The following is a 25,062-nucleotide window of genomic DNA, read 5'->3' on the forward strand; positions in this document are numbered from 1 at the left end:
AAATATTGTGGTGGTTTGAAAGAAAATGGCCCCCAAAGGGAGTGGCACTATTAGGAGGTGTGGCCTTTTTGGAGGAAGTATGTCACTGTGTGGGTGGGCTTTGAGGTCTCCTATGCTCAAGCTACACCCAGTGTCGCAATTCACTTCCTGTGGCCTGCCAATCAACATGGAGAGCTTTCAGCTCCTTTTACAGCACCATGTCTGACTATATTTTGCTTTGTTTCCCACCATGATGATAATGGACTAAACCTCTGAAACTGTAAGTCAGCCCCCATTAAATGTTTAACTTTATAAGCCATGGTCATGATGTCTCTTCATAGCAATAGAAACCCTAACTAAGACAATTGTCTACACTCATACCACCCTGACCATGCCTGATCTTCTCTGGAAATACTTACTTGATTTTTTTAAAGAAAAGAGCAGAGAGAATATTTTAGACATAGCAATTTTGCATGAAATGTATTTCCATACCTAAAAAAACAAAAAGTTTACAGAACTTCAAACCTGTAAGTCTTAGAAAGAGATGTTTATAAATTCCAAATTTCATGAAAGTGCATTGTAAAGTACACTTTATCCACACAGGCATGGACTCTATCAACAAGGACAGACACACAGAGCTTTAACACTCACAGGGATCCTCTCACAGATAACAGAAAGGAATGAGGGAACATCTTATATAAAAATGTTCTTGAAGATAAGCATTCAACCAGGAATACCAGTAACTTATGAAAAGCTAACACCATAAAAGCAAGCAGGGATGAGAGTATAATTTGAAAAGCTTTCAAAATAATATACTAAAATATTCTCAAGGAGATAATTGAGAAAAATCACATTTCTGACAAGAATCTGTGAAGCAAAAACAGGAGATTATGAAACAAGAGTAGGCAGCTATTTTAAAGATTCCATGTGGTAAAGTGGAAAATAAAATGATTTAAGAAAAATAACCAAAAAGCAAAATAGTAAGCTAAATGTTAAACTGAATATTTGGAAGCTAAAAACACAAAAAATAAAACCAAATGTAATATGAAAAAAAATCCAGAAAGTCTAAATCTAATGTTAGTATCTCATGCATAGAAATTGGCAAAAAAAAGAGAAGAGGCAATATTTTAAAATTATGTCTGAAAAAGTTCTCAAAGTAAAACAAACAGAATATGAGTTCCTAGGGTTGAGAATCTAAAGAGGATTGCCAAGTACAATCTTCCTAGACACTTAGATGTATAATGTTCGAACATCAGGGACACAGGAATTTATAAGCTGCCAGAGAGGAAAGGCAGACCATCTTAAAACCATGAGAACAGGGTGACAGCAGCCATCTCATCTGGCTAAGGTGGACTATTTCCTTTGTGGCTGAGCGTTGCAGTTTCATGTGTCAAATACCTTTGGAAATGAACACATAGTTACCAGTAGAACTTGTAATTGAACCCAGACGCTGGATCATAGTCAAGTGTTCTGTTCCCTACTCCACCAAGTAATTGCCATTTGATTTTGTATTTAACTAGAGAATGTGTGTTCTCCTTATATTCTACATATAACTCATTATATATGAAAATATTTTTTAAAATGACTTATTTGATTGAAATATATCAAGTAACTATTAATCTGAGGTGCATAGTTCATTTTAGCTGTTTAAAACATAATCTTCATTCCTATCTCTTGTGTGTGTGTGTGTGTGTGTGTGTGTGTGTGTGTGTGTGTGTGTGTATGTGTTTCTCTGCCCTCACAAAAGAAGAAAGGTTTAGCCAGGTAGCCACAGATGGGAATTACAGGATAGGTAGAAGATTTTCTTTCATTCCACCAGGGCTTGGGTTCAGAAAATGCTAAAGGTGCCACAGAAATGAAGTTCCTCCACGAAGTTCTATGCTTTGCTCCATTCACTGTGTATCACCTTGACTAAGATGAGTGGTGTGTCTTCTGGTGACCTTTCTTGAAGAGCAGAGATCACCCTCACTTCAAGGGGAATCTGGCTCATCTCCTTTCATAGGAATGTGCAACCTAAACAGCCGAGTCTACCACCCGAAGAATTTCTTTAGCATGTCATACCTCTTTCATTATTTATTCCCATGTATAGTAATATCTGATGCCTCCAAATGCTCGTGTTCTTCTCTTAGATCCTCTAACATAAAGTTTCTATTTCAAGCAAGAGAATTTGCTTGTTCTTTTATTCATTGTGCTGACTTTAATGAAGACCTCTGGCTGGAATGTGCTATGCCAGAGAAGATGCTCACCCATCTTTCAACCCTAAAGGACCACATAGGGGTGTAGTGTATATATTCTATGAAGTCATATTCAGCCTGTAATAATTGTGTTTTCTCCTTTGTTCTCCTAAAAAGCTGACTATGTAATACATTAATAATATTTATATAACATTTATATTATATGTATATAATATTTAATGGCATTTTCTGAATCATACTGACAGCCTTCCTGATCATACTAAATCTTAGTATATACCTATTACTTTATATATGGTAGCAAACTTTACCCACACAATAAACAGAACCATTAAAAACTCCCTGTTAATAAGGAAGAAAGCTGAAGTTAAGGACACTAACTCACTAAAGACCAGGAAGCAAATGAGTGTGAAGGCTGGGACAGAGCAATGAGAGCAGAACAGGACTGGACAGTTAGGCAGTGTACAGAGGAGCCTGGCAAGATTTGCCATTCAACCCAATCCCTCTGCTCGACAAGCCAACAACGAGCTCTGCACAAGGGTGGGGTTGTCTTTTTCTAATTTGCCAAAGGCGAAACCTAACCTGTCAAAGGCTTCCTGGGGGCCATGTTTGTCTAAATCCAAAACCCGCACTTCACCTCCTGGTATTCCAACCTTCATTTAAAGGATGAAACCATGAGTCTAAAGAAAATTCAGTGATTTCCTGGAATTTACAGAGGTCACAGAACCTGAATTTTCAACCCTCTTTATTTTATTTTTTGTTCTACTTGTATTGCTTCTCACCCAGTGTTCGTTGCTTTATGATTGTGTCATATGTGTTTCATACTCCCAGCAAACTGTGCATGCCTTGAGGTCAGTACCATATCCTTTACTGTTCCAGCTCCATGTGCCCCATACTCAGACACAGCAAGTCTCATGGATGTCCCTTGACAGGAATGGAATATTTCTCAAGAAAATATTGCTGCATGGCCTGACAAGGACCTCTGCACCTGCAGTGATCTTGGGCAATGGACATGTTGGGAATATGTTGGGAGTCTACTGGTCTATAGTCACCACTCTAGGAATTAAATGATACCGGCTCCCTACCAAGGAGTAAATCTAGCCTATTTATGGTCCCTGTTCTTTTCACTGGCTTTCAAACAGTAGCAGCTCTTCTTAGGAAAAATCTATTTATTCTGTTCTTTCTTCCCCATGACTACTTCATTCTTTAAAGTAGTATAAAAAAGGTATGAAGAATGATCATGGAATCATGCCTCGGAGATTCCAAGAATAATAACTTGTCCTGAAAGGTTAAAGTCTGTGATAAATAACATAAGCTCCAGGCATGTTTATGGAGTCAGGAAAAGCAATATTATTTTTAGATATCTACATGTACACATTTATATTTTGAGTAAGAATAAATGTAGGTTTCTAGCATGTCACATGCCTGGGGTGCCTGAGATGATGGTGGTAATAAGTCGAAGGCCTGAGAATGGATTTCTGGCCTACCACCGAGTCTAGCACTTCTCCCCTCCTTTAGCTAATGTGTCCTGGGGTGTGAAGGGTCTGAGGACCCCTAAGTTGCCATCAAAGAAAACTGCATTAACATTCCTTCAGCTATACATGAATGCTAAGCCAGATAACGGCTTCATCAGGTCTTCACAAGTAAGGTATCTTGGTGAGTTAAAATGAATTTTGCTATTTGTCCTTTAGAAGGTAAGAAGAAAAGGTTTTATCCTGGCCAGGTAAAAAACTCAATAAATTCATCCCCACTTGTGAAGGAAAAAGGATCGAGACACTCAGTTCTGATCCAACCCATAGGCAACTGCAATGACCCTCAAAAGGAACTACCTTCCCAAAATAAATGACTGCTCCACTGGAGTTAAAATTAGACACACATCAATTTTGGAGCTTGATACAGAAATATCTGGCAGGCAGGCTGGAATCCAGAACTTTTAACAGAAATGATATCTTCCCAAATACCTAGGACTGAAGGAGTAAAGTCCTCATGATTCTTTGCAGGTTATCTTCTGTCCGTGTCTTATAATTAACTACAACCTAGCAGGCTTTGGGGCATAGGCAGAACTGCCCCTATTGATGGTTGTAGTTTCAAAATGAACTGGCACAAATGCAAAATAATTTCTTTTTACAATAATGTTAATTCCTGGCATCTGTAGAGTTGCTGTGCTAATATATGATTCACTACCTCATTTATCCATTTTGGAACAAATATTGATTGCTCTCCACCTAATACTTTGGGCTCATTTATCAGCATGTCCAGCAGGGTGCTGAACCTAAGTAGTTCTCTGACTAAGATATGGAAGTATTGCTATCTTCCAGTGAATAAGGAAACCGAAAAGTTGAAGTGACTTCCTAAAAACAAAAACCTGCCGCAGCCTCTAAGGTGTGATTTCCTTTTCTCCTCATTCTCTTCAAGCAGACTAGCATCGTGGCCGTTTTCAGTGGAGTCATACCAATGCTGCTGTTATGGATTTTACCAAAGGTACTAAAGATACACATATACTCCCTGGATTTCCCTTGTGGAAGACATTAAATTACATTTTGTAACCAAATTTATGGTCCACTCATTGGAGTTATGTATTCATTCTCTCATTCTCCTTCTTTATCATTTTTAAGATTTTTTTTCATCCTGAAGTCCTTTATAGATTGAAAAATCTCTTTCAAATAAATGAGAAACATTCCCACGGCTCTTTAATGACCCCAATCCGCACACTGGGTCAATACAAGTCTAGATTCTCACCACAACTTTAAGGTTGGATTTTCTGGGAAATACTTGGCTATTTCACTGTTCTATGAATTTCAAGAAATGTATATGTTCCCCAGAAGCATATCTCTTGTATCAGAATCAGAACAAATTGAAACATAGCAAAGGCATTTTTTTTTAAATGCTGATCTTAAAATCCTGGAATCTATGGAGCAAAACTATCATTTCCGGCATTGAACTTCCCATCTATAATGAGAAGTTAAAAAACAAGTTTGAATATAGATCCTGTTTATGTCTCTTGTTTTCAAAGTTATACTGATATTCATTTCTCTAAACTATTGATTTTGATGTACTCTGAACTCTGTCTTGCTTTATGGAGAAACATAGAGAATGATTCTTATGTTTAAAACAAAACTTTGTAAGATCAACATTTCCTCTTTGCTGAAGGTCTATGGAGGGTGTGGAAGTTGGACTTACTGAATAGAAGTTGTTGGTGGCCAGCACGCATAGAAGCCCGGAGGACCACTGGATGCATGCAGACAGCCAAGTCACAGCCACCTTCTATGGAGGATGTGTTCCATCCAGTTGACGCTCCCAGCTAAGTCCTTAGACAGCATGATTATGATGCTGCTACCCAGGTTTCTCCTCTTTATTTCTTAGGCCCCCTATTCAGGTCTTGTATCAGATACCCAACTGCCTTGAACAAATAACATACCTGAAGGAAGATTTCCTTTGAGGTCAGCCATTGCCTGGTCATGGAGGACAGTAATAGAGACTCTAGATGTTTCCCTCTTTGTCTCCCTTTCTTGCTACAAATTATCTTCTCCAATAATCTCCTATATGGAGATGATAGTTTTTTTAATCACAGAGTATTCATTGTTTGGTTTCAAGAGTTTCTCTCTTCCTGTCCTTATGAATCTGTGTATGTCTCTATAGGCAGTCTTGTACCTAAGAACAATTTCTCTCCTAAAAGTAGAAAAGCATTTGGGTTTACTTTAGCTATGAAGAGAAGACATGGGGTGTTAGAAATAGGAGAAGGATGTCATAAGCATGCTGAGAGGATGCTTGACAGAGACCATTAGCACTTCCAACAAGAGTTGATGTTACTGCAATGCTGACATTCACTGCCTTAATTTACAAAATAAAATAAAAATTGTTTCTTTGCGAAAAATGAAAATAAAGGAAAAACAGGGGGAACAAGGAGAGAGAGAGAGGGGGGCATAGGTATTTTTCATGTCTATCAACCCCCAGAATGATCAAATAAACCCGAAAACATACATGCATGAACTGATGTAAAGTTATTCCGTGCTTGGCAGTACCCTAAAGAATCCAAGAAAAGTAGTAATCTTTGTTGTTTTCCCGATGTGTTTACTAACTTATTTGTGTGTATATGCATATTCACATGTGGGTGAGGAATGAACACATAACTAAGTGTGTGTGCACACATGGGTGTGCACTGGGGCTAGAAAAGGAGCCAGGTGTCATCCTCTCGTATTCCCCTCCTATTCCTTTGAGACAGGGTCTCTCCTCCCTGACCCTGGGACTTGTGTCTTCTCAGCTGGGCTAAGCCATCAAATTCCAGTGATGCTCTTATTTCACTTCCTATAGAGCAGAGGTTACAGGTATGGGTGGAAGTCTGACTTGGGACACAGAATAAAGGGATCTGAGCACTCTTGCCCATGATTCTACAGTAAGTGCTGTTAACTACTGATATATCTCTTTAACTCTTGTAAACTGTTTGAAATAAATATGTTCACTCTAAAACTTTGGAAACTGACATAAATTTTCAAGGGAAGTGATTAGCTCACAGTTAATATAAACATGACAAAAACAAGCAAATATGTCCACACACCAGCATAAACATCAGACTGCAAAATCTACTCACAAAGATTGCATGTTGTATAAATATCACACAAATACTATAAAATGACTGTGTTTACTAATCCAAGTCTTAAAATATTAAAAGCTCTAGAAAATATCTTCAACGAACAGGAAAGTAAAAAATATTAAGCGATAATGACAGATATCTGGATTATTTTCAGGATGTAAATATCCCAGAAATCATTGTCATTCATAGAACATGAAAAGGTGTATAGTATATGAAAACACATTTTTTGTTACAGCTGAAGGAGAAATGAGGTTTGAGAGACACCTAACTAGCCTGTCATCTACAGACATGGGGATGTCTTTAGTGGGAGACAAGATATAAGCACATACTCATTTGGGGCAAAAGTTGGTAGAAAATGATGAAAACATGTAATTTAAAAAAATGTAATAAAACCAATATTTTCTAGGAGTAGTGTGAGAGGACAGAAACAAAGTGCGCCCTAGACACAAAGCCTGCCAAGCTCTTTTAACATGACTCATGTTGTACGTTCATCAAAACGATGGAAGAAAAGTGAGAGAGAATAGAAAAAGCTGCCACGAGTTCAGGCCTGGGGGAGGAAAGCAATGGAAACTACCAGCCAGGCACAGGATTCTATCTTGATTCTGCTTCTCTGTCTGGCTTGGCCCCACAGAATAAAGAGCTTGGAGAAATTCATGCTGTACTCTGAATTTTATGGCCCAGGTAAAGATATAAATCCAGCTTGGGAGTTGGGGGTAAAAGCAGAAAAATCCCTTTATTCCTTGTAGAAGAAAGGCCTATAAAAAGTTTGGGACAATAGACAGCCTTGACCATCAGAAGAAGTGGATCATATAGACTGTCCCACGTGCATGACCAGGGGACCAAGCATTTTCTTGGGCCAAGGCCAAATCAGGACAACAGGAATACTTACTTCCCTCCTGTCCAGACTAGCAAGTGCTGCATTAAAATAACAGCAGTTTGTGGGCAGAGGAGGGCAAAAACATCCAGAGAAAGACTCCTGAGTTTGGGGCACAAAACGGAACACCAATCTTAATGGTGAAATGGATGTTAAGATAATTAATCTAACAAAATAAGTCGCCGAGCCATGTACTCGCTAGAGGAATTGAAGCCAAGAGTAAATTTTAACCACAGAGGTCAATCACAGCATAAACTCAACACTAGCTGATTGCAAATGTCTATCATAACTGTGAAAATCACTGAAAAAAAAACCTACTTCCTATTCCTATTTTTCAACATACTCTTTCTCTTAGTCTCTGTTGTCTTATCCTGATACTCATCTTCAAACATTAAATTATGAAGCAGAAATCAAACTACCACTCCCAGGAGAAGCTCCAGTTAGTAAAGCCAGACTCAGAAATGACCCAGGTGCTTCACTTACCAGACAAGCAATTTAAATAACTGTGATTGATGTGCCACAGGATTAGGAGAAAGCATGGAGACCAGGCAGATATGTATAGTAACTTTTAGGGAACAAATGTAAGAATGGAAACAGTAAGATCAAATGAAATGCTAAAAAAGCTAAAGATGAAATTAAATCAGGAAATGTGTTCATTGGAATTATACAAAGAATAAGTACTGGGAAAGAAATTAGTGAACTTCCATATATGTCAGCAAAAAGTAAAGAAAGTTGAAGAAAAAAACTGGAAAGGAAAAGTCAGAAGGAGACAAGTACCCCCAAACTGTGGGACAATATCAAACAGTCTATGTACATATAGAAATAAATACTCCAGAAATAAAATAAGAGAATTAGTAAAAAATTGGAGGCAATATAAATAAAGTAAAAGAATATCCAAACTTAGCAAAAACAACTGAGTCATAATTGAAAAGGTCTTCAGAGACTACCAGTCATGATAAGTAAATAACCCTACACAATTCATATTTGAACTGTTTGGAATCAAAATTGAAGTGAAAATCCTGAAGGGAGCAGGAGTGAGACAATAGAATACTCTAACATTACATACATGGGAAAAAGATAAGATAGACTGGAGACTATGTATTATCAATTATACAAACCACACAACAATGGATAACAATTTCCAAACACTCCTGTTTTAGTTAAAGTTATTATTGCTGTGATGAAACATCATGACCAAAAGCAACTCAGGGAGGGAAAGGATTATTTCACTTACAGTTCCATGTAACTGTCTGTCTTCAAAAGCACTGAAGGCAGGAACTCAAACAGGGCAGGAACCTAGAGGCAGGAGCTGATGCAGAGGTGGTGAAGGGGTGCTGCCACTGGCTTAACTCCCATGGCTTGCTCATCCTTGCTATAAGAACCCAGAACCATATGGCCAGGGGCAACTTCACCCACAATGGGTTGGGCCCTCCCATACCAATCACTAATTAAGAAAATAACTACAGGCTTGTCTACAGCTGGATCTTATGAAGGCATTTTCTCAACTGAGGCTCCCTCCTCTAAGATTACTCTAGCTTGTGTCAAACTGACATAAAACTACTCAGCACAGCTATCTTAAAAAAGAGAGAAGTCAACATAAAGTCCTTTACTCAATCAAAATGCCTTTTTAAAGCAAAGTTGAACAAACGTCAACTCCAAATGGATCAAAGACTGTTGGGTGCCATTTGTAGCTAGAGTTTTCCTGTGTCCAAGACTGCCGGTGGTCAGGACAAATCTCTCTCACCCTCCAGTCCTGCAGCCACTCAGACCCAAGTAAACACACAGAGGCCTATATTATTTACAAACTATATGGCCATTTGCTCAAGCTTATTACTGAATAGCTCTTACACTTAAATTAACACATAAATCTTATTTATGTTTAGCCACATGGCTTGGTACATCTTTTTTTTTTTTTTTTTTTTTTTTTTTTGGGCGGTGGTGGCTAGCAGCATCTCCTGACTCAGCCTTTCACTTCCCAGAATTCTCTTCTCTCCTTATCCTACCTACTTCCTGCCTGGCTACTGACCAATCAGCATTTTATTTATCAGTCAATCAGAGAAACACATTCACAGCATACACAACATCCCACAGCAACCCAAAACTACTAGATGAAAACATAGGGAGTACACTGTTAGATATAGTTCTAGGTAAGGGCTTTCTGAATAGGGCTGTACTCATTCAGAAGCTAAGGCCAATAATTGACAAACAGGACTGCATCAAATTAAAATCTTACACACAACAAAGGAGACTGTTAAAAAGCATTTGAATAGATATGCCATTCATAGATAGGACTACTCCAACAAGCCATAGACTGTTAAGCTAAAAGCCCAGTGCCAGAGTATGATACCCCCTATATGAATTGGCCTTGGAGTTCCTTTAGGTTCCCAAACAACACAACCCATTGCCATTGTTCTTGATGGCCCACTAGATGGTAAGATACTATTGCTGAAGTGAGCATACACTTTGGTTGCAAGACATAAAGACATTCAGCTGGAACTGAGATGGAAGTTTCCTCTGGCTAGCTTCCATCATTCTGGCTATGGAGACTACTGTGAGTGAATTCTCATTAATATCTGACCTAGCTATGGACCCTGCATGCAATGATACTAACGGTCCAGGCAATATGGGAACTGGTACAATATGAGTGGCATCATTATTATGGGTATTACCAGCCTCTTTTTTTTTCTTTTTACTAGATTTGACACCTACTCTACTGCAAGAAGAGTCATGTTTGACATGGTAAATCTGGTCACAACCTATGTCTGGAAAGGTCATAGGTCTTGGAGGGAGTGCTAAGACTGTCTTCCTAAATGGAAATGTTGTCAAACTGCTTTCCAAACCCTTATGTTTCTTTCTGTGCATTAGTGTAGCTTCCAGCCCTGGGAAGAGCTGCTTCTTTCTGTGATGAGTGTCTGTAAACACAGAGGCTTCGTAAGAGAGTAAAGTGATGAGAATAAGTGATTGCCAAGTGTTCAGTTCTTCTGTATCGCTCCCCTCAAGGCTCAGGGAACGTCATAGAAGAAAGAACAGGTAAAAATATAAATGATGAAAGATGGGGGAGTGCTCTGAAATGCTGTTTTCTAGAAATGACATGGCCACTGAACCAATGAACACACAGGAAGGACCAGCGGTCACCTGCATAGGATCTATCGTCACCAGATGGTGCTCATTAACATTCCATTATGAATGGTGGGGGCGGTCATGAGGCCCCACCCTTCCTGGGGAGATAGAGGTGGTTTGGGTAATGAGAAACACATTCTTTAGTGGTATGACCACAGATATGATGCTCTTGGTTAAGTAAATAAAGCCTTTAACCAATGTTCATGCATGCAGTGAGACATAACACACACACACACAAGTGAATATGCATGCACACATACATACACACACATATATGCATGCATGCACATATGCAGTCACACACATGTAGGCACACTCACACCCAGAGAAACACGGAGAATACATGAAAGCAGGATGGGGGCTTGCTGGGAAGAAGGGACTTGGTAATAATGGGAAAAGGTAAGAGAGATAATGGAAGATTAATCAAAGATAGATGTCATGTATATATAATATATATGTATATGACATCATAAATGGCTAAAAAGTAAAGTTGGAATAGGGGCTGGAAGGCTAACTTGTCACCTGAGGTCAGATGCCTAGCATTTATGTAAAATCCAGTCATAATGGCATGCAGCTATAATCCTGGCACTGAGAAGACAAAGACGAGAGGATCCCTGGGCCTTCCTGGCCAGCCAGCCTACCTGCTTTGGTGCATTCCAGGTTGACTGAGAGGGTCTATCTCTGAAAATACAGAGAAGGGATTGAGGAGAACTTCCAATGCCGACTTCTGTCTTCCATGTGCATCTGGACACATATTTATTGTGCAGTAAAAGCTGAAAGAAAGAATGTTTGGAAGAAACAAAAACTAGAAATTCATTGCTAGTAGTTTTACACAGTATTTCTTAAAATTCATTTGGCTGAAGGAAAATAATGGCAAAGAATGATGTGGATTCACAGGAAGAGGTGAAAAGCGATGGAAAATGGAAACTATCAAATGGACAAATGAGAAATTCAATTCGTTGATATTTTTACTACTCTAATGTCTATCAGAGGCAAAGTTATCGTTTTGGGTTTACAAGAACTAGTACTAGCACAACATGATAATTAAAGCATAAAGATAAGGGGAAAGAACAGGGGTCTAATAGTGTGATAAACTTGTACTGCACATGAAGTGCCATGGTATAATTTGAAAGCAGTTTGAACTAGTTAAATATGTACAATGCAAATCCCAGGGAAACTACTGAAAAGCAAATTTAGAAAGAGGAAAAAATAACAAGCTAATAATATAGATAAAATATAGAGTCAGTTAATCCCAAAGGAGCAAAAAATAAATAAAGGCATTTGAGGCATATTGAAAACAATTAGATGTTTATCAAAAATCAAACATATCAACAACAGCACTAAATACAAATGGCCTACACAGTAATTAAAGATTAGATATTCAACTATATACTATGAGAAACATTTTAACTATAAATACATAGATTAGGAGAGAAAAGATGGGAATCCTTGTCTAGCAGCCACAAGGTCTTTGGTTCCATCCCTGGAACTTTGAAAAATAAAAGAAGTATTAAAGCAAGATAGCTCATATACAAATAAAAGCACCGAACTAAAGAGACCATTTTTATATTAAGAAGAGCAGCACATTACTAAAGATAAAAAGAGACATTACATAATTGTAAGGAGCCAATTCACCAATAATATTTAACAATCTTAATGGCAAATGCAGCTAAAAACAGCCTCAGATACATAAAAGCAAACACCAGTAAAGCTTAAAAGGGAAAGGGGCAAACCCACAATTGCATTTCGAGAATTTACCATTCCACTCTCAGCTGTCAGCAGAGGCACACAGAAAACAATAAGGGCGTAGAGGACCCAAAGAACAGAATTAACCAACTCGACATAATTGACACTAAGGGACTACACATCCCAACAGCATCACTGTAATCTGTTGAAAAATTGAATTTGTAATGAAAACCTTTAAAATAAAGGGATCTCCAAGCCCTGTCTGTCTATTGGAAGGTTTCCTTAAGAAGCATCCAAAGGCTACTTCAGAGCATTTCAGGCTGAAGGAAAAGCGTCCGACGAAAGGAGGAGATGAAGAAAAGCATAGTGGCTACAAAAGCGGAAGCAGATGAACCTGATAAGCACGATCTTGGCAAAACAATCAACACATATAATTGTAGGGAAAACAAGCTGCAGCTGCAGAGCTGGGACAACAGACTCCGACAAATTTTGGTCTTGTTTAAAATGTGCTGTAGCTTGGTGTGTGTGCACCTGAGTTTGAACATGCTCCTGTGTGTGGGGGGTGGGTGGGTGTGGGGGGGGGGGTGGGGGTGTGTGCGCCCTTGGAGGCCAGAGGTCAACATCATCTTCCTTAGTTGCTCCAAATCATGTCTTGAGATTGGAATCTCACTGAACCTGAGCCTGCCAATGCAACCAAAGCTTCTGCCTCTTCTTCTCCAGAACTGAGACTCTAAGCACCTGCTGCTGCGCCCAGATGTTCATGTAGGTGATGGAGGCCCAACTTCCTGTCCTTCTGCTTTTGGACACTTCATTGACAGTCACACTCACAGTCCCTAAAGTTTTTGAATTATTCAGAAAGTAGGTGAACACTTGCATCTTCAGAATTTATTACAAACACTTGTTCAGATACCCATGGCAAGCATGAGTTTGCATGTGTATGAAAAGTAAAATGAAGTATAAAAAGGAAACTATCAATCCAACAGATAATAAGAAAAAAATGGAGAAAAGAGCAAGAGAGGTAGATGATATAAATACCCAAGAATTTACTAGTAATGACAATAATCACAGATGTCCTAACATTTCTCTTTAAAAAACAAGGATTAGTATACTGAACTAATTAAATGGATTATTATACTGAACTATATTAAATTCAGTTAATGGCTATTTATGAGAGCTATGTATTAGAGGTGGAGAGAATTTGAAAAATGGTAAAAGGTGAAAAAATCCATCAGCTATTCACTAACCTACAGAAAACCCATGAGACCATGGTGGAAGTCACCAGAATTGCTTCTAAAAAAAAAAAGAGCATTGTCAGAAACAAAGCCAATCATTTAAAAAAAAAAAAAAGATTCAACCTGGCAGGTAAACACAAAACATTTCAATTTACTTGCCCCTGACAAGAGAGCCTGAAATGTAAAACACGCAAGTCTGATATGACTATCAAGAGAAATGAACAGATGACTTATTATAGTGGGAAGTTTCAACACAACTCTCTCGTAACAGTGGATCCAATGTTCCAATAATTAGGATAGTCAAAAGGCACAAAAATCTTCTCTGTGTTCTTTCTTTTTTTAATTGAAAATAAGAAGCTTTATTGGTTAAGCAATGTGTTTGTCACATTGACTTAATATCAAGCTGTTTTGTTTTTGTGATGTTTAAAATCAAGCCATATGTTGTATAGTAATATCTATGTTGCACATGGAATGTTAACCTTGAGATATTTTTGAATACGACCTTCATCACCCCATTGCAGATCATAAGTTTTAAGTGTGATATTAGACCTACAGTTGGTAGGACAGCCAAAACCATTTTATAGCTTATCAAATATTTATTAATAATAGTTTATTGTTTAGAAGCAGTTTTTTTTTCAACTTTTGCTGGCTAGTCTATATTACTGCTGACATTAATATATTCTTAAGCATTATCCCCTGTAAATATAAGCCATACGTATACATATTATGTTTTAATATTTTAAGCTGTATTAGTTTTTATCAATTTAGCAAAACACGATCATTCACAAAATAACATATTTTATGAAACATACACAACAATTCACATACTATCTTTCATATGATTGCAATTTTAGAATTCCTTATTTTATAAATTTCATACATGTATGTATATAATGTATCTTGGTCATTTCCATCCTCTACTCGCATCTTCCAGGTTATCTCAGCTCCCTTCCAACATATCTCCTATCTCTCAATTTCGTGTCTTTGAAAAAATGTGTATAACCCACTAACTCGAACTAGTGCTCTCCATCTCTGCATGTGTAAGATGGTATGATGTCATCCAGTGAGGATGGATGGACAACCTACCAAAGGCTACCATCCCCTCAAAAGAGAAATGTTTCTCCATCCCACAGCAGCCATTAACTGCCATTAGTTCCTCATCAAGGGGAAGGGCATCAGGATTCACTCCCCACTTTACTCTGAAATTTTAATTCTTCATCTTGTCGAGATCTTGTGTGCATGTAACCTGTGATTTCGTATGCGTAACAGCCGTGTCATGTCCTTTCACAACACTCCTTCCCGTCTTCTGGCTCAAACACTTTTCCCCTGATGATCCCCAAGACTGGGGTGGGTGGGAATAATATAGATATTCAGTCTATGACACATCACTCACATTTGCTTATTCTCAGCATTTTGAACAGTTATGAATCTCTGTGTTATCCCTTACCTTCTGCAGTAAGAAACTCCTTGAGAACAGTATAAATCTATGAATATAAACACAAGTATTTAGAAGGGAGTTTGATAACTTGACCAGTTAGCAAAACAACATCAATAGAGTCTCCCACAGGGGCCACACCTTCCCTAGCCATGAGTTTTTCCACCATGTTTTTAGTACCACCTATGAATTCCCTCCCTTTTGAGCAGGACTCAAATCCAATGAAGAAAGTGATTAGTTACCCCCAGTAAGGAAACTATCCATCGAGTGAGGAGGCAGCCAACAAAAGGAGAGACTCTTTGCAAGCTATATATCTAATAGAGGATTGGTGTCTAGAATATTGAAAATTACTAAAAAACAAAACAAAAAAAACCAAACAAACAAAAAAACTAAACATCAAGAAAGCCTAATTGAAAAATGGGCTGTGGTTCTGAGCAGAATGACCTCAAAAGAAGAAATATGAATGGTCAGGGAGCACATAAGTTGTTAAACAACCTTGGCTATCAGGGAAATGCAGATTCAATGAAGGCTGCTGCACCTGGGACCCACACTCTGCCTGGTCATTCATATCACTCTTAGGAATCAGTTTCTGCTGTCCTGTTACCACATTATGTTACCTGATACCCTCCTTAGCCACTTGCTATGATATCCTGCTTTGGGACATCACACCATGTCTTATCAGCATTACCGAATTGACTTTATGGGTCCTTTGTGGTTTATATCAGCAGTATAAGCAGCAGCCCAGGCTTGATGTTTGTAGCAGGCAGTAAACTTTGTTTCCCAGTTATGATTGTGTGCTTCTTGTTCAAGTGTTTTGTGTTTCCCAAACAGTCACACTTGAAATTATTGTATATGCTTCCCTCTGGCTTCTCTAGACAAGAAGGAAGATTATTATTATTATTATTATTAACCCTTTCTTTGCCTTTGCTTTCAAGTTGGCATTGATTAAGGGTCACGTGTTTGCAAATGATACAGGCACCCCAGTCACAAGGAAGGTATTATACAAGCTCCAAGATTCCCAATAAGACAAAAACAAGCATTCAGTTGAAATATTAGTTGTTCTAATCTAAAACTATCAGGACATTTGCAATTGCGCAGCCACAGATGGTGAGAAGTAACTGGGGGACTTAGATAATGATGGCACAACACTTTCATGCCATGTCAGGCCCTTCATCTGTTGTCATTCAGAAAGGTTACAGTGTAGCATGGCAGAAAACGAGCCCCATTCTTAGATTTGGCAGTAGGGTGGATGAGAGACGGTCCTGAATTTCAGAAAAATGGAGTGACACTACACTAGTAACCAGGGAAAGCAAGTTTAGGACGCATAAAGGCAAAGGAATGAGATTAAATACAGACCAGACCATCTAACAAATAATGTTATTCACAGGGGGATATTAGGATCTTGAAGTAGTGGAAAGAACATTTTTCCCCCCAAGGGTTAGTTCTTCAGTGTTCTGAGCAGGCTTTGTGTTTACTTAAATGTGTGTCATAGGACATCTATGTCTTCTGCTGACAATTTCATCCTCTGTAGCACAGTTTCTTCTGCCTCCACTATATGTCACCATGTTATCCACTGAAGCTCAAACAACCCTAGAACTTCCCCTTTTCACTGCACTTGGAGCAATTTGCATGCACAGCTATGGAAATGCATATGCACACATACATGCGTTCACAAAAGCCCCAAAGATGAGGCCATTATTTCAGGGAGGCATCTTGTTTATTTATAACCTAAATGTCATTTCAAAGTCTGACCATTCACCTAATTTCCATTTTGGCTTCAAATGGCTTTTAATTTTCTTTAGAAATTAAATCAGATCTAGAATGAAATAGCTTTTATTGAAATGCATACTCTATGCCGACATTCTTCCAAGAAGTTTAATTTATGTCTTCTTTCATTATTATTATAGATATGTGATACCAGCCACAGTATACCCACTTAAGAAGAAGAAAATGAGGTTTAATAATTTGCCAAAATTATACAACTGTAAGGAATAAGTATGTTTCAAATGATGTTTTCCAACTACAAAGTAAGGGATGAAGATTTGATCACTGACATGAGCCAGCATCCTAGAAGTATCTGTAATCTCATCACCAGTGTGGCATCCTTTCTCTCTGTCTGGGCCTTATCTCCTCCCTTTTTGCTCCCCGGGAACCTCAGAGATTCTTTAGTTGTCCCTTATTTGAACACAAGCTCCCTTTAAAGCTGAAACTGTGTTTTACAAATCATCCTGTAGGCCTGGGGACAGATAACAAAATCCAGAAGATTCTCCATCTCTAGTAAAGGAAGAAGCAATCTTAATGGTTGGTTCAAACAGCCTAAGTGAGTTCACAGGTATATAAACTCAACTACCCCGTGCTGATGTCTGCTTGGCTTCTTTCTCTGAGAGTTATAGTGGAGAGCAGAGGAGCAATGTATCCATTGCGAAGCCATGGGGAAGGTATGACTGGCCGAGATTCTGATCATCTCTTTCCCTCCACTAATGGCGTGCTGAAGGACAGAGCACGGCATACTGTACTTAATGCAGACTCCATTCAGTGAAACAATGATTACAATCAATTTGACTACTAATGTGACTTATCTTGTAAATTGCTGGGTCATTAACTTCAACAACATCAATGTGCTGTCACTATCCAATTCCACCAAATTAGTGTCCGAGGTAATAGGAGAATGAATGTATTAGTACATTATTGGTGGCTAATAGAGACAGCAGACCTTTAATGTGCTGCAGAGAGCAGCTGAGGCACGGGGCATCAAGACAACAAGGCTCAGGAACGGATGAAGAGATTAGGATTTGCAACAAGGTGGTGCATCAGTGCTGTTACAATCTCTTACCTGCTGCCCTCTTTCTGGGAGCCTAAGTTGGTAGAAGAGTGGGGTACAGGAGAAGAAAAGTGCATATTCATGACCCTTAAAGGGCAAATATAGATTATTTCACTTGAAGCATCTATACATAATGGGCTGGATTTAAGGTCATGGTCTTTTGAAGCAGAGCCTTTGGCTGCAAGCTCAACACTTTGTGCAGGCTCTTGGCACACACAGGAGGGCCATCCTCATAACATGAGTCCAGAGTTGTAGCTATCCTAAATCGTGTTTGAAAGTTACTGTCAAAATTTCATTCATATTCAACCTTAAATTTTTCTTTGATAATTATTTCTAGGGGACATTTAAAAATATTTACTTTCAGGCTCTGGAGATGCCCATCACATACTGTCCTTCCTTGTAGGGAATTCTGCTTCCTGTAGCAACCAGCCCACAGGACCGTAATCTTTGACCCACTGATGAACACTTAACTGGGCTGAGTTACGCATATTTGTGGTCAGGAGAGTGGAACCGAAGTGACAATTGAGGAGTCAGTGTTAGCCAGTGAAGCTGTCATTGCTCCAAGGTGAGGTCGGCACCAGAACCCAAGCCAAATTCAAGTCAGAGTTGTGGGAGAGAGGAACTCTAACAGCCTGGTAGAAGGGTTTCCAATAGAGAAAAGAGAGTGCAGATGACTTGAAGAAGCTGAGCCCTACAGACGAAGAATGGATGCTTGACGACTTTTTACATTCTAAGCATAAACTCAACTATGTAAGTTGTGTTGTATGACCTCACGCTCCTCTTCCACTTCCCCCTTTTCAGTTTTTAAGAAATGTTTTCTTTATTATTATTTTTTAGTGTATGGGTGTTCGATCTGCATGTATGTCTGTGCACCATGTGCATGCAGAGTCCACAGAGATCAGAAGCAGAAATTGGATTCCCTGGGACTGGAGTTAGAGCAGGTTCTGAGCCATCATGTGGGAGCTGGGAATTGAACCATAGTCTTCTGGAAGAGGAGCCAGTGCTCTTAACTGCTCAGCCATCTCTCTACCCCTACAACTTTTCTTAATAAAATTGTTCCACTGGGTCTGTCTTTCACATACTGATGTATCCCTAAGATGATCAATTTACTTCATGAGTTGCAAGCATTTACAGATCATTTGCTGTAAGCAGCACATTAAACTTCATGAAAGACACATAAAAGATATATATATATATATATATATATATATATATATATATATATATATATATATAGAGAGAGAGAGAGAGAGAGAGAGAGATATTACTCCTTTGTGGAGAAATATCCTAACATGTTTCACAGTGTAAAGAAAAGCATCTTTCTATGTTGCAAGAAAATTTTTTGGACCCCAGGGTCCATGATCCATTACAGTTACTTCCTATGTTTTAGACCCAAGGTTGAAAATGTAGAAAGAAATGTGCTGTGTGGTATTGCAATTAGACAATCCAGAACCTCTGTTCACTGGCACCACCAGTAGCAGCCACTGACTAAGGGACTCTTGGGCATCTGTCCCCTTTACAGCTGCCAGTGAAGTAGTAACTATGGGTTCATTTGTTTAAAATGGGTACTAGCAAGCCATAAAACTTGTGCTTAAACCCAATAGTCTGTATGGAGTCTTTTCTCATTCATCTCTCAATCTCCTTTTCCATGTTTTCCTCTCTTTTCAGAATGTACCTCTGCCCTCTTTCTCAGGGAAACTTGGCCTTCTTCATTATTTTTTGTTGGGCTTTTTGTCACTGAGCTAAACATCAGAAATAATTTACAAAGAAGAAAGAGTTATTTTTGCTCGGTTTTAGGCTCTTCAGTTTATGGTTGATTGTTTCTATGTTTCTGGACCTGAAGCATCATGGTAAAAATGAGTGGTAGTACAAGCTGCTCACTAAACAGTGGGCAGAAAGCAGAAAAAAAAAGTGAACAGTGTAGTAACAGGGATTGTCTGCCATCCTCTTCTGTTCGTTCAAGGCTCCAGGCCATATGCAGAGCAGTTCTCCAAGCTAAGCATCTCTGGTAGACACAATGGTGTCATTTTCTAAGCCCACAGTAGTTTCTTAGTGCAATTAAGTTGACAGTCAAGGTTAAGCGTCATGCTAACCAAACACTACCATCAATGGTACACTCCATATTAGTAACCCCAGTCTTCAGGGAAATTTAAATCATTCCTTATCTCTGCTGTGAGAGGATTTGTAGAGCACCTGATGTGTGCATCTAAAAGGAACAGCATCATCCTTGGTTCTAGCAATGTACACATCAATAGAGGAGGAGGTGGGAATGGGGGGTGGGCTGGGGGGAAGGAAGGGAGAGAACAAGGGAATCTGTGGCTATTATGTAGAACTGAATAGTATTGTAAAATAAAATAAAATAAAAATAAAAATAAAAAAAGAGGTATTAAAAAAAAGATAATAGCTGTTATGATTTGAAGGTGACATGTCTTCCTGCAAGCTTATGTATGGGGAGCTTGGTTTCTGGTGTAAGTAGTATTTAGAGGTGGGGTTTTTGGAAAGCAATTCCTCTTGAGGTCTATGACTTCATGATGGTATTCATACACTGATGGATTCATAATTTCATAGCATTATTGAGAGTGATGGAAATTTTAGAAAGTGAAGCTTGTTGAAAGAGGCAGGTTACTGGGAGGTGTGCTTTAGAGCTTGTATCTTGCCTGCTGTCCCTCTTCCCTTCTGTTTGCTGATTACTAAGAGATGAACAGCCTCTGACATATTCATCACAGAGCTATGAAGTTTGACTAATATAGCATATCCATGACATCTTGAATTTCTAGTCTGTTACGCCTGCAAATATAGATTATTTGAAAACATTGATATATTGTGGTGAACTCTTTATTAATGGCTTTACAATATTTTTGAATTTATGTTTCCCCCTTATTCTCTTTGTTATACCACTATACCTTTGTTAGAATTTGGGTTGTGGACACTTTGTGTTGGAATATGCAGCATTCCCTTCTGTAAAGAAAAGATACATATTTTACTTACACTGAGCATATGGCAGATACCATCTAATATAATCAATGTGTATCCTCCATGCGTACTTCTGCCAAGGCCCACTCTGCCTTGTGTGTAAGGGAGCTGTGAAGCCAGTATTACAGTGTCTATCACTTACAGTCATACAGGGTGACACATTTATCCATTATGTGTATTGTGGCTTTGGATTGGAAATTGATCCTTAATAGATTTTCACATCTTTGCAAAGAATTTTCACCATGGAGGCTGCCACCAGGTGACAGACATGGTGAGTAGAGATGCTTGGCATACTGAATCCACCATACTGAGACTGAACACATACACAAAGTTTAAAACATTGTTTTGTTATGAAATAATTATAGATTCACAGGTTGCTGCAAAGAGCCACAGGAGATTGCAAAGAAATGTGCGGGCAAATCCACTGTTCTTTCCCTGAAAATCCCCCAGGGCTAACATCTCACACTACTCCTGTACAATATCAGAAGCAGGAATTTGACACTACAGTAATATACAGAGTTTATTCTAGTCTCACCAGCCATATACACCCACTTGTATGGAAGGTGAATGTGTGCATACACTTCTGTCAATCATTATGAGACTGACAGCTTCAAATAGCCCCAGAATGATCAAGATACTTAACTGTACCACACCTCAAAAATCTCTGCTATTCTTTAGCACAGATCCAGTGGCACTATTCCTGGAAACAATTAATCTAATCTCTTTCTCTATACTGTTGCATGAATGTCCACAAATGAAATCATGTAGCTTGTATCATGTTTGAACACTGTTTTTTTTTTCACTTTTTATTATTTCCTAGAGGTCCACGTGTGTGTGTGTGTGTGTGTGTGTGTGTGTGTGTGTGTGTGTGTGTGTATAGTTGTGTAGTTTGTGCATTTTTTCTTTTAAATTTATTATTGTGTGAGCATACATGCCACTGCACTAATGTGGAGGTCAAAGGACAACTCTGTAGAGTGGTTCTCTCCTTCCATGTCTACATGGTTATAGGGAACAAATTCATGTTGTCAGGCATGCATGGCAAATGTCTGTAGTCACTGAATACCTCACTATCTCTGTTCCTTTTCCTTACAGGGTGGTATGGATAACCACAGCTTATTTAACTCCGCACCACTGAAGGACATATAGTTTCCAATCTGTATGTACTAGAGGAAAATCATCTACGAACATTAATATATACGTGTTCCTGATTTAAGAAGATTACATCTGTTTGAAATACATTCTCCAGAGTATAGCTTCTGAATTGTTAAGTACTATTTTTCAGATTTGAAAGAAACTACAAAACTATTTCAAAGCAGCTGTGTTAGTTTATATTCCCGCCAGCAATGGATGAGTGCTGTAGATTCTCTGGGCCCCTCCCACCATTTTTCTTTACCACCTTGTCTCATTTTAGCCCTTAGGATAGGGGTGGAGTGAAACCTGTGTGTTAAATAGTCATTTAGCTAGTGGCTGACGGAGGCGAACATCTCCTGTATTTATTTACCACCTCTGTGTTGTCATCAATGAAGTACCTGCATATGGCATAGGATTTTGCCCATTTTCTATTTTGATATTTTTTGTTGAGGTTTAAGATACTACACAAGGCTTTTGGATATGGCAAGCATTGACTCTAAATCTCTATTTGGAAAATAAATGTTTAAAGTACATTTCTACAACAGGAAGATGAGGTAGCTCAGAGAGCAAAATCTGTTGTTGAATGAGATTATCAACTTGAGTTCCATCCTCAGAACTCAGAGTAGAAGGAGACAACTGACTCTGTGTATACACACACACACACACACACACACACACCATGCACACATACATGCAAAATAATAATAAATAAAATAAAAACTTATATATTAAATTTGTAATAATACTCAATTTTGATATAATTATTCATTTAAAAGTGATACCCAATATTTGGTGTTTCTTTTTGCATTTACTAAGTAATTATCAAATGAGTGACCTGCCCACTTCTACATATTAGTAGACTGGATATTCTGAATGACAACTAAGAGTCCAGTTATTATGCCTCTGCAGTGTTTACTCCATTTCACATTTCCACTATCTTGTTCATTAAGTTCTAAGTTCAGTCACCCTTCCCATCCCTCTTTTCTTCAAACACTCTGTATTTGAATAAATCTGTATCAAATGTCCTTTTGCCCTTTTCTTCATTCAGTATTTCAACTCTAACTTTAAGATCCAATCTAAGTGCCATTACCTCTGTGACACCTTCTCTCATCTGTCCAGACGTGTAGGCAATTCTTCCTCATAGGATAATAAATAAAATTCAATGTTGCAATTTAAATTCTTAAATATAAAATTAAATGTTGCATATTAAATTCTTAGTGTGATTTCATCTTGACTTGATTATTCCTTCAACTCTTAGGATAATGTTGTTGACCCTCAGCTATAGCATTTATTGCCTTAGTAGTGTCTTGGTTTATTAAACATTTTCTTTTTTGAGACTTGGTCTCATGTAGTCTAGGTTGGCCTAGAAATTATTATGTAGCTTAAGATGACCTTGACCTCCTGATCCTCCTGTCTCTACCTCTCAAGTGCTGGGATTATAGGTATGTGGCACTACACTGGTTCAAATAACTAATGCTGCATTTTAACATACAATTTTCTTCCCCTAAAATTGTTTGTTAGGGCACACTGAATGTGTGAGTCTGATACCTTCTGCCAAGTGCAATTGAGTACTTTTATTCCCATCAGCATTTCAGTGGCATGCTTTCAAACTACCAACTGTTTGTTCAAAATCCTGTTGTTGTAGGTGAATGTGCTGGCTAGTTTTGTGTCAACTTGACATATGCTAGAGTCATTTTGGAAGAAGGAACCTCTACTGAGAAAATACCCGTACCAGATTGGCCTATTTGATAGCCTATTGGTGCATTTTCTTGATTAATGATTGATGTGGGAGTTCTCAGCTCACTGTGGATGGTTCTATCCATGTGCAGGGGAGTTCTGATTGTTATAAGAAATCAGACCGGACAAGCCAGGAAGAGCACTCCAGTAAGTAGGGTTTCTCCATGGGCTCTGATTCTGTTCTTGCCTCCAGGTTCTTATCTTGAATTCCTGCCCAGACTAACCAAGGAGATGGTGTGTGCATGCATATGTGCGTGCATGTGCGTGTGCATGTGCGTGAGTGTGTGTGTGTGTGTGTGTGTGTGTGTGAGAGAGAGAGAGAGAGAGAGAGAGAGAGAGAGAGAGACAGAGAGAGAGAGAGAGAAAGAGAGTCCTGAGAATTTTAAGATGAAATAAACCCTTTTCTTCCTAAGTTGATTTTGGTCATGTTGTTTTACCATAGCAGAAGAAGCCCTAACAAATACAGAAATTGGCACCAGGCCATGGGTATTGCTGTGACAGCCCTGAGCATGTAATTTTTGGATATATGTGGAAGGACTTTGGGACTTTAGGCTAGAAAAGCCACTGAGTATTCAAAGCTTTTGAACTGCTGCAGGAACATGGAGGACACTGTTGACAATGACACAGTGATGCACATGATGGAGTACTGACTTAGGAAGTTTCAGAGGGAAGCAAGAACTCTATTGGGACTGTTTGTGTGGTATTTTTGAGCTAGGACTTTGTGGTATCTAGTCACCTGGATCTGAAAAATTAGTTATGGTTAACAAGAGACCAGTATCATTTAGGCAGACTCCTCCGGGAAGTGTTTGTTCAGGGATAGATGCTGTGGATATCGCTCTATATAAATAAAACACTGATTGGCCAATAGCCAGACAGGAAATATAGGTGGGACTAACAGAGAGGAGAATTGAGGAAACAAGAAGGGAAGGGAGAGACTGCCTGAGGCCGCCACCAGGACAAGGAAGATGTAAGGTACCAGTAAGCCACAAGCCACATGGCAAAGTATAGATTAATAGGAATGGGCTGAATATAAGAATAAGAGCTAGACAATGATAGGCCTGAGCTAATGGCCAAGCAGTTTAAATAATATAAGTGTCTGTATGTTTATTTTATATGTGGGCTACAGGACTGGCTGGACTTGGCAGGAGCTGGAAAGAAATTCTCCAGCTACAGATAGAACATGGAGGCTGTGTCCAGAAGTAGCCATGGCTGTACCTCATCCTGTATAAGAATCTTCCAGAGAGTTTTTGCTTTTGAAGGCATGGAGAAGTCATGGAGACCAGATGAGGCT

The sequence above is a fragment of the Peromyscus maniculatus genome, chromosome 19, assembly GCF_049852395.1.
Source record: "Peromyscus maniculatus bairdii isolate BWxNUB_F1_BW_parent chromosome 19, HU_Pman_BW_mat_3.1, whole genome shotgun sequence".
NCBI lineage: Eukaryota > Metazoa > Chordata > Mammalia > Rodentia > Cricetidae > Peromyscus > Peromyscus maniculatus.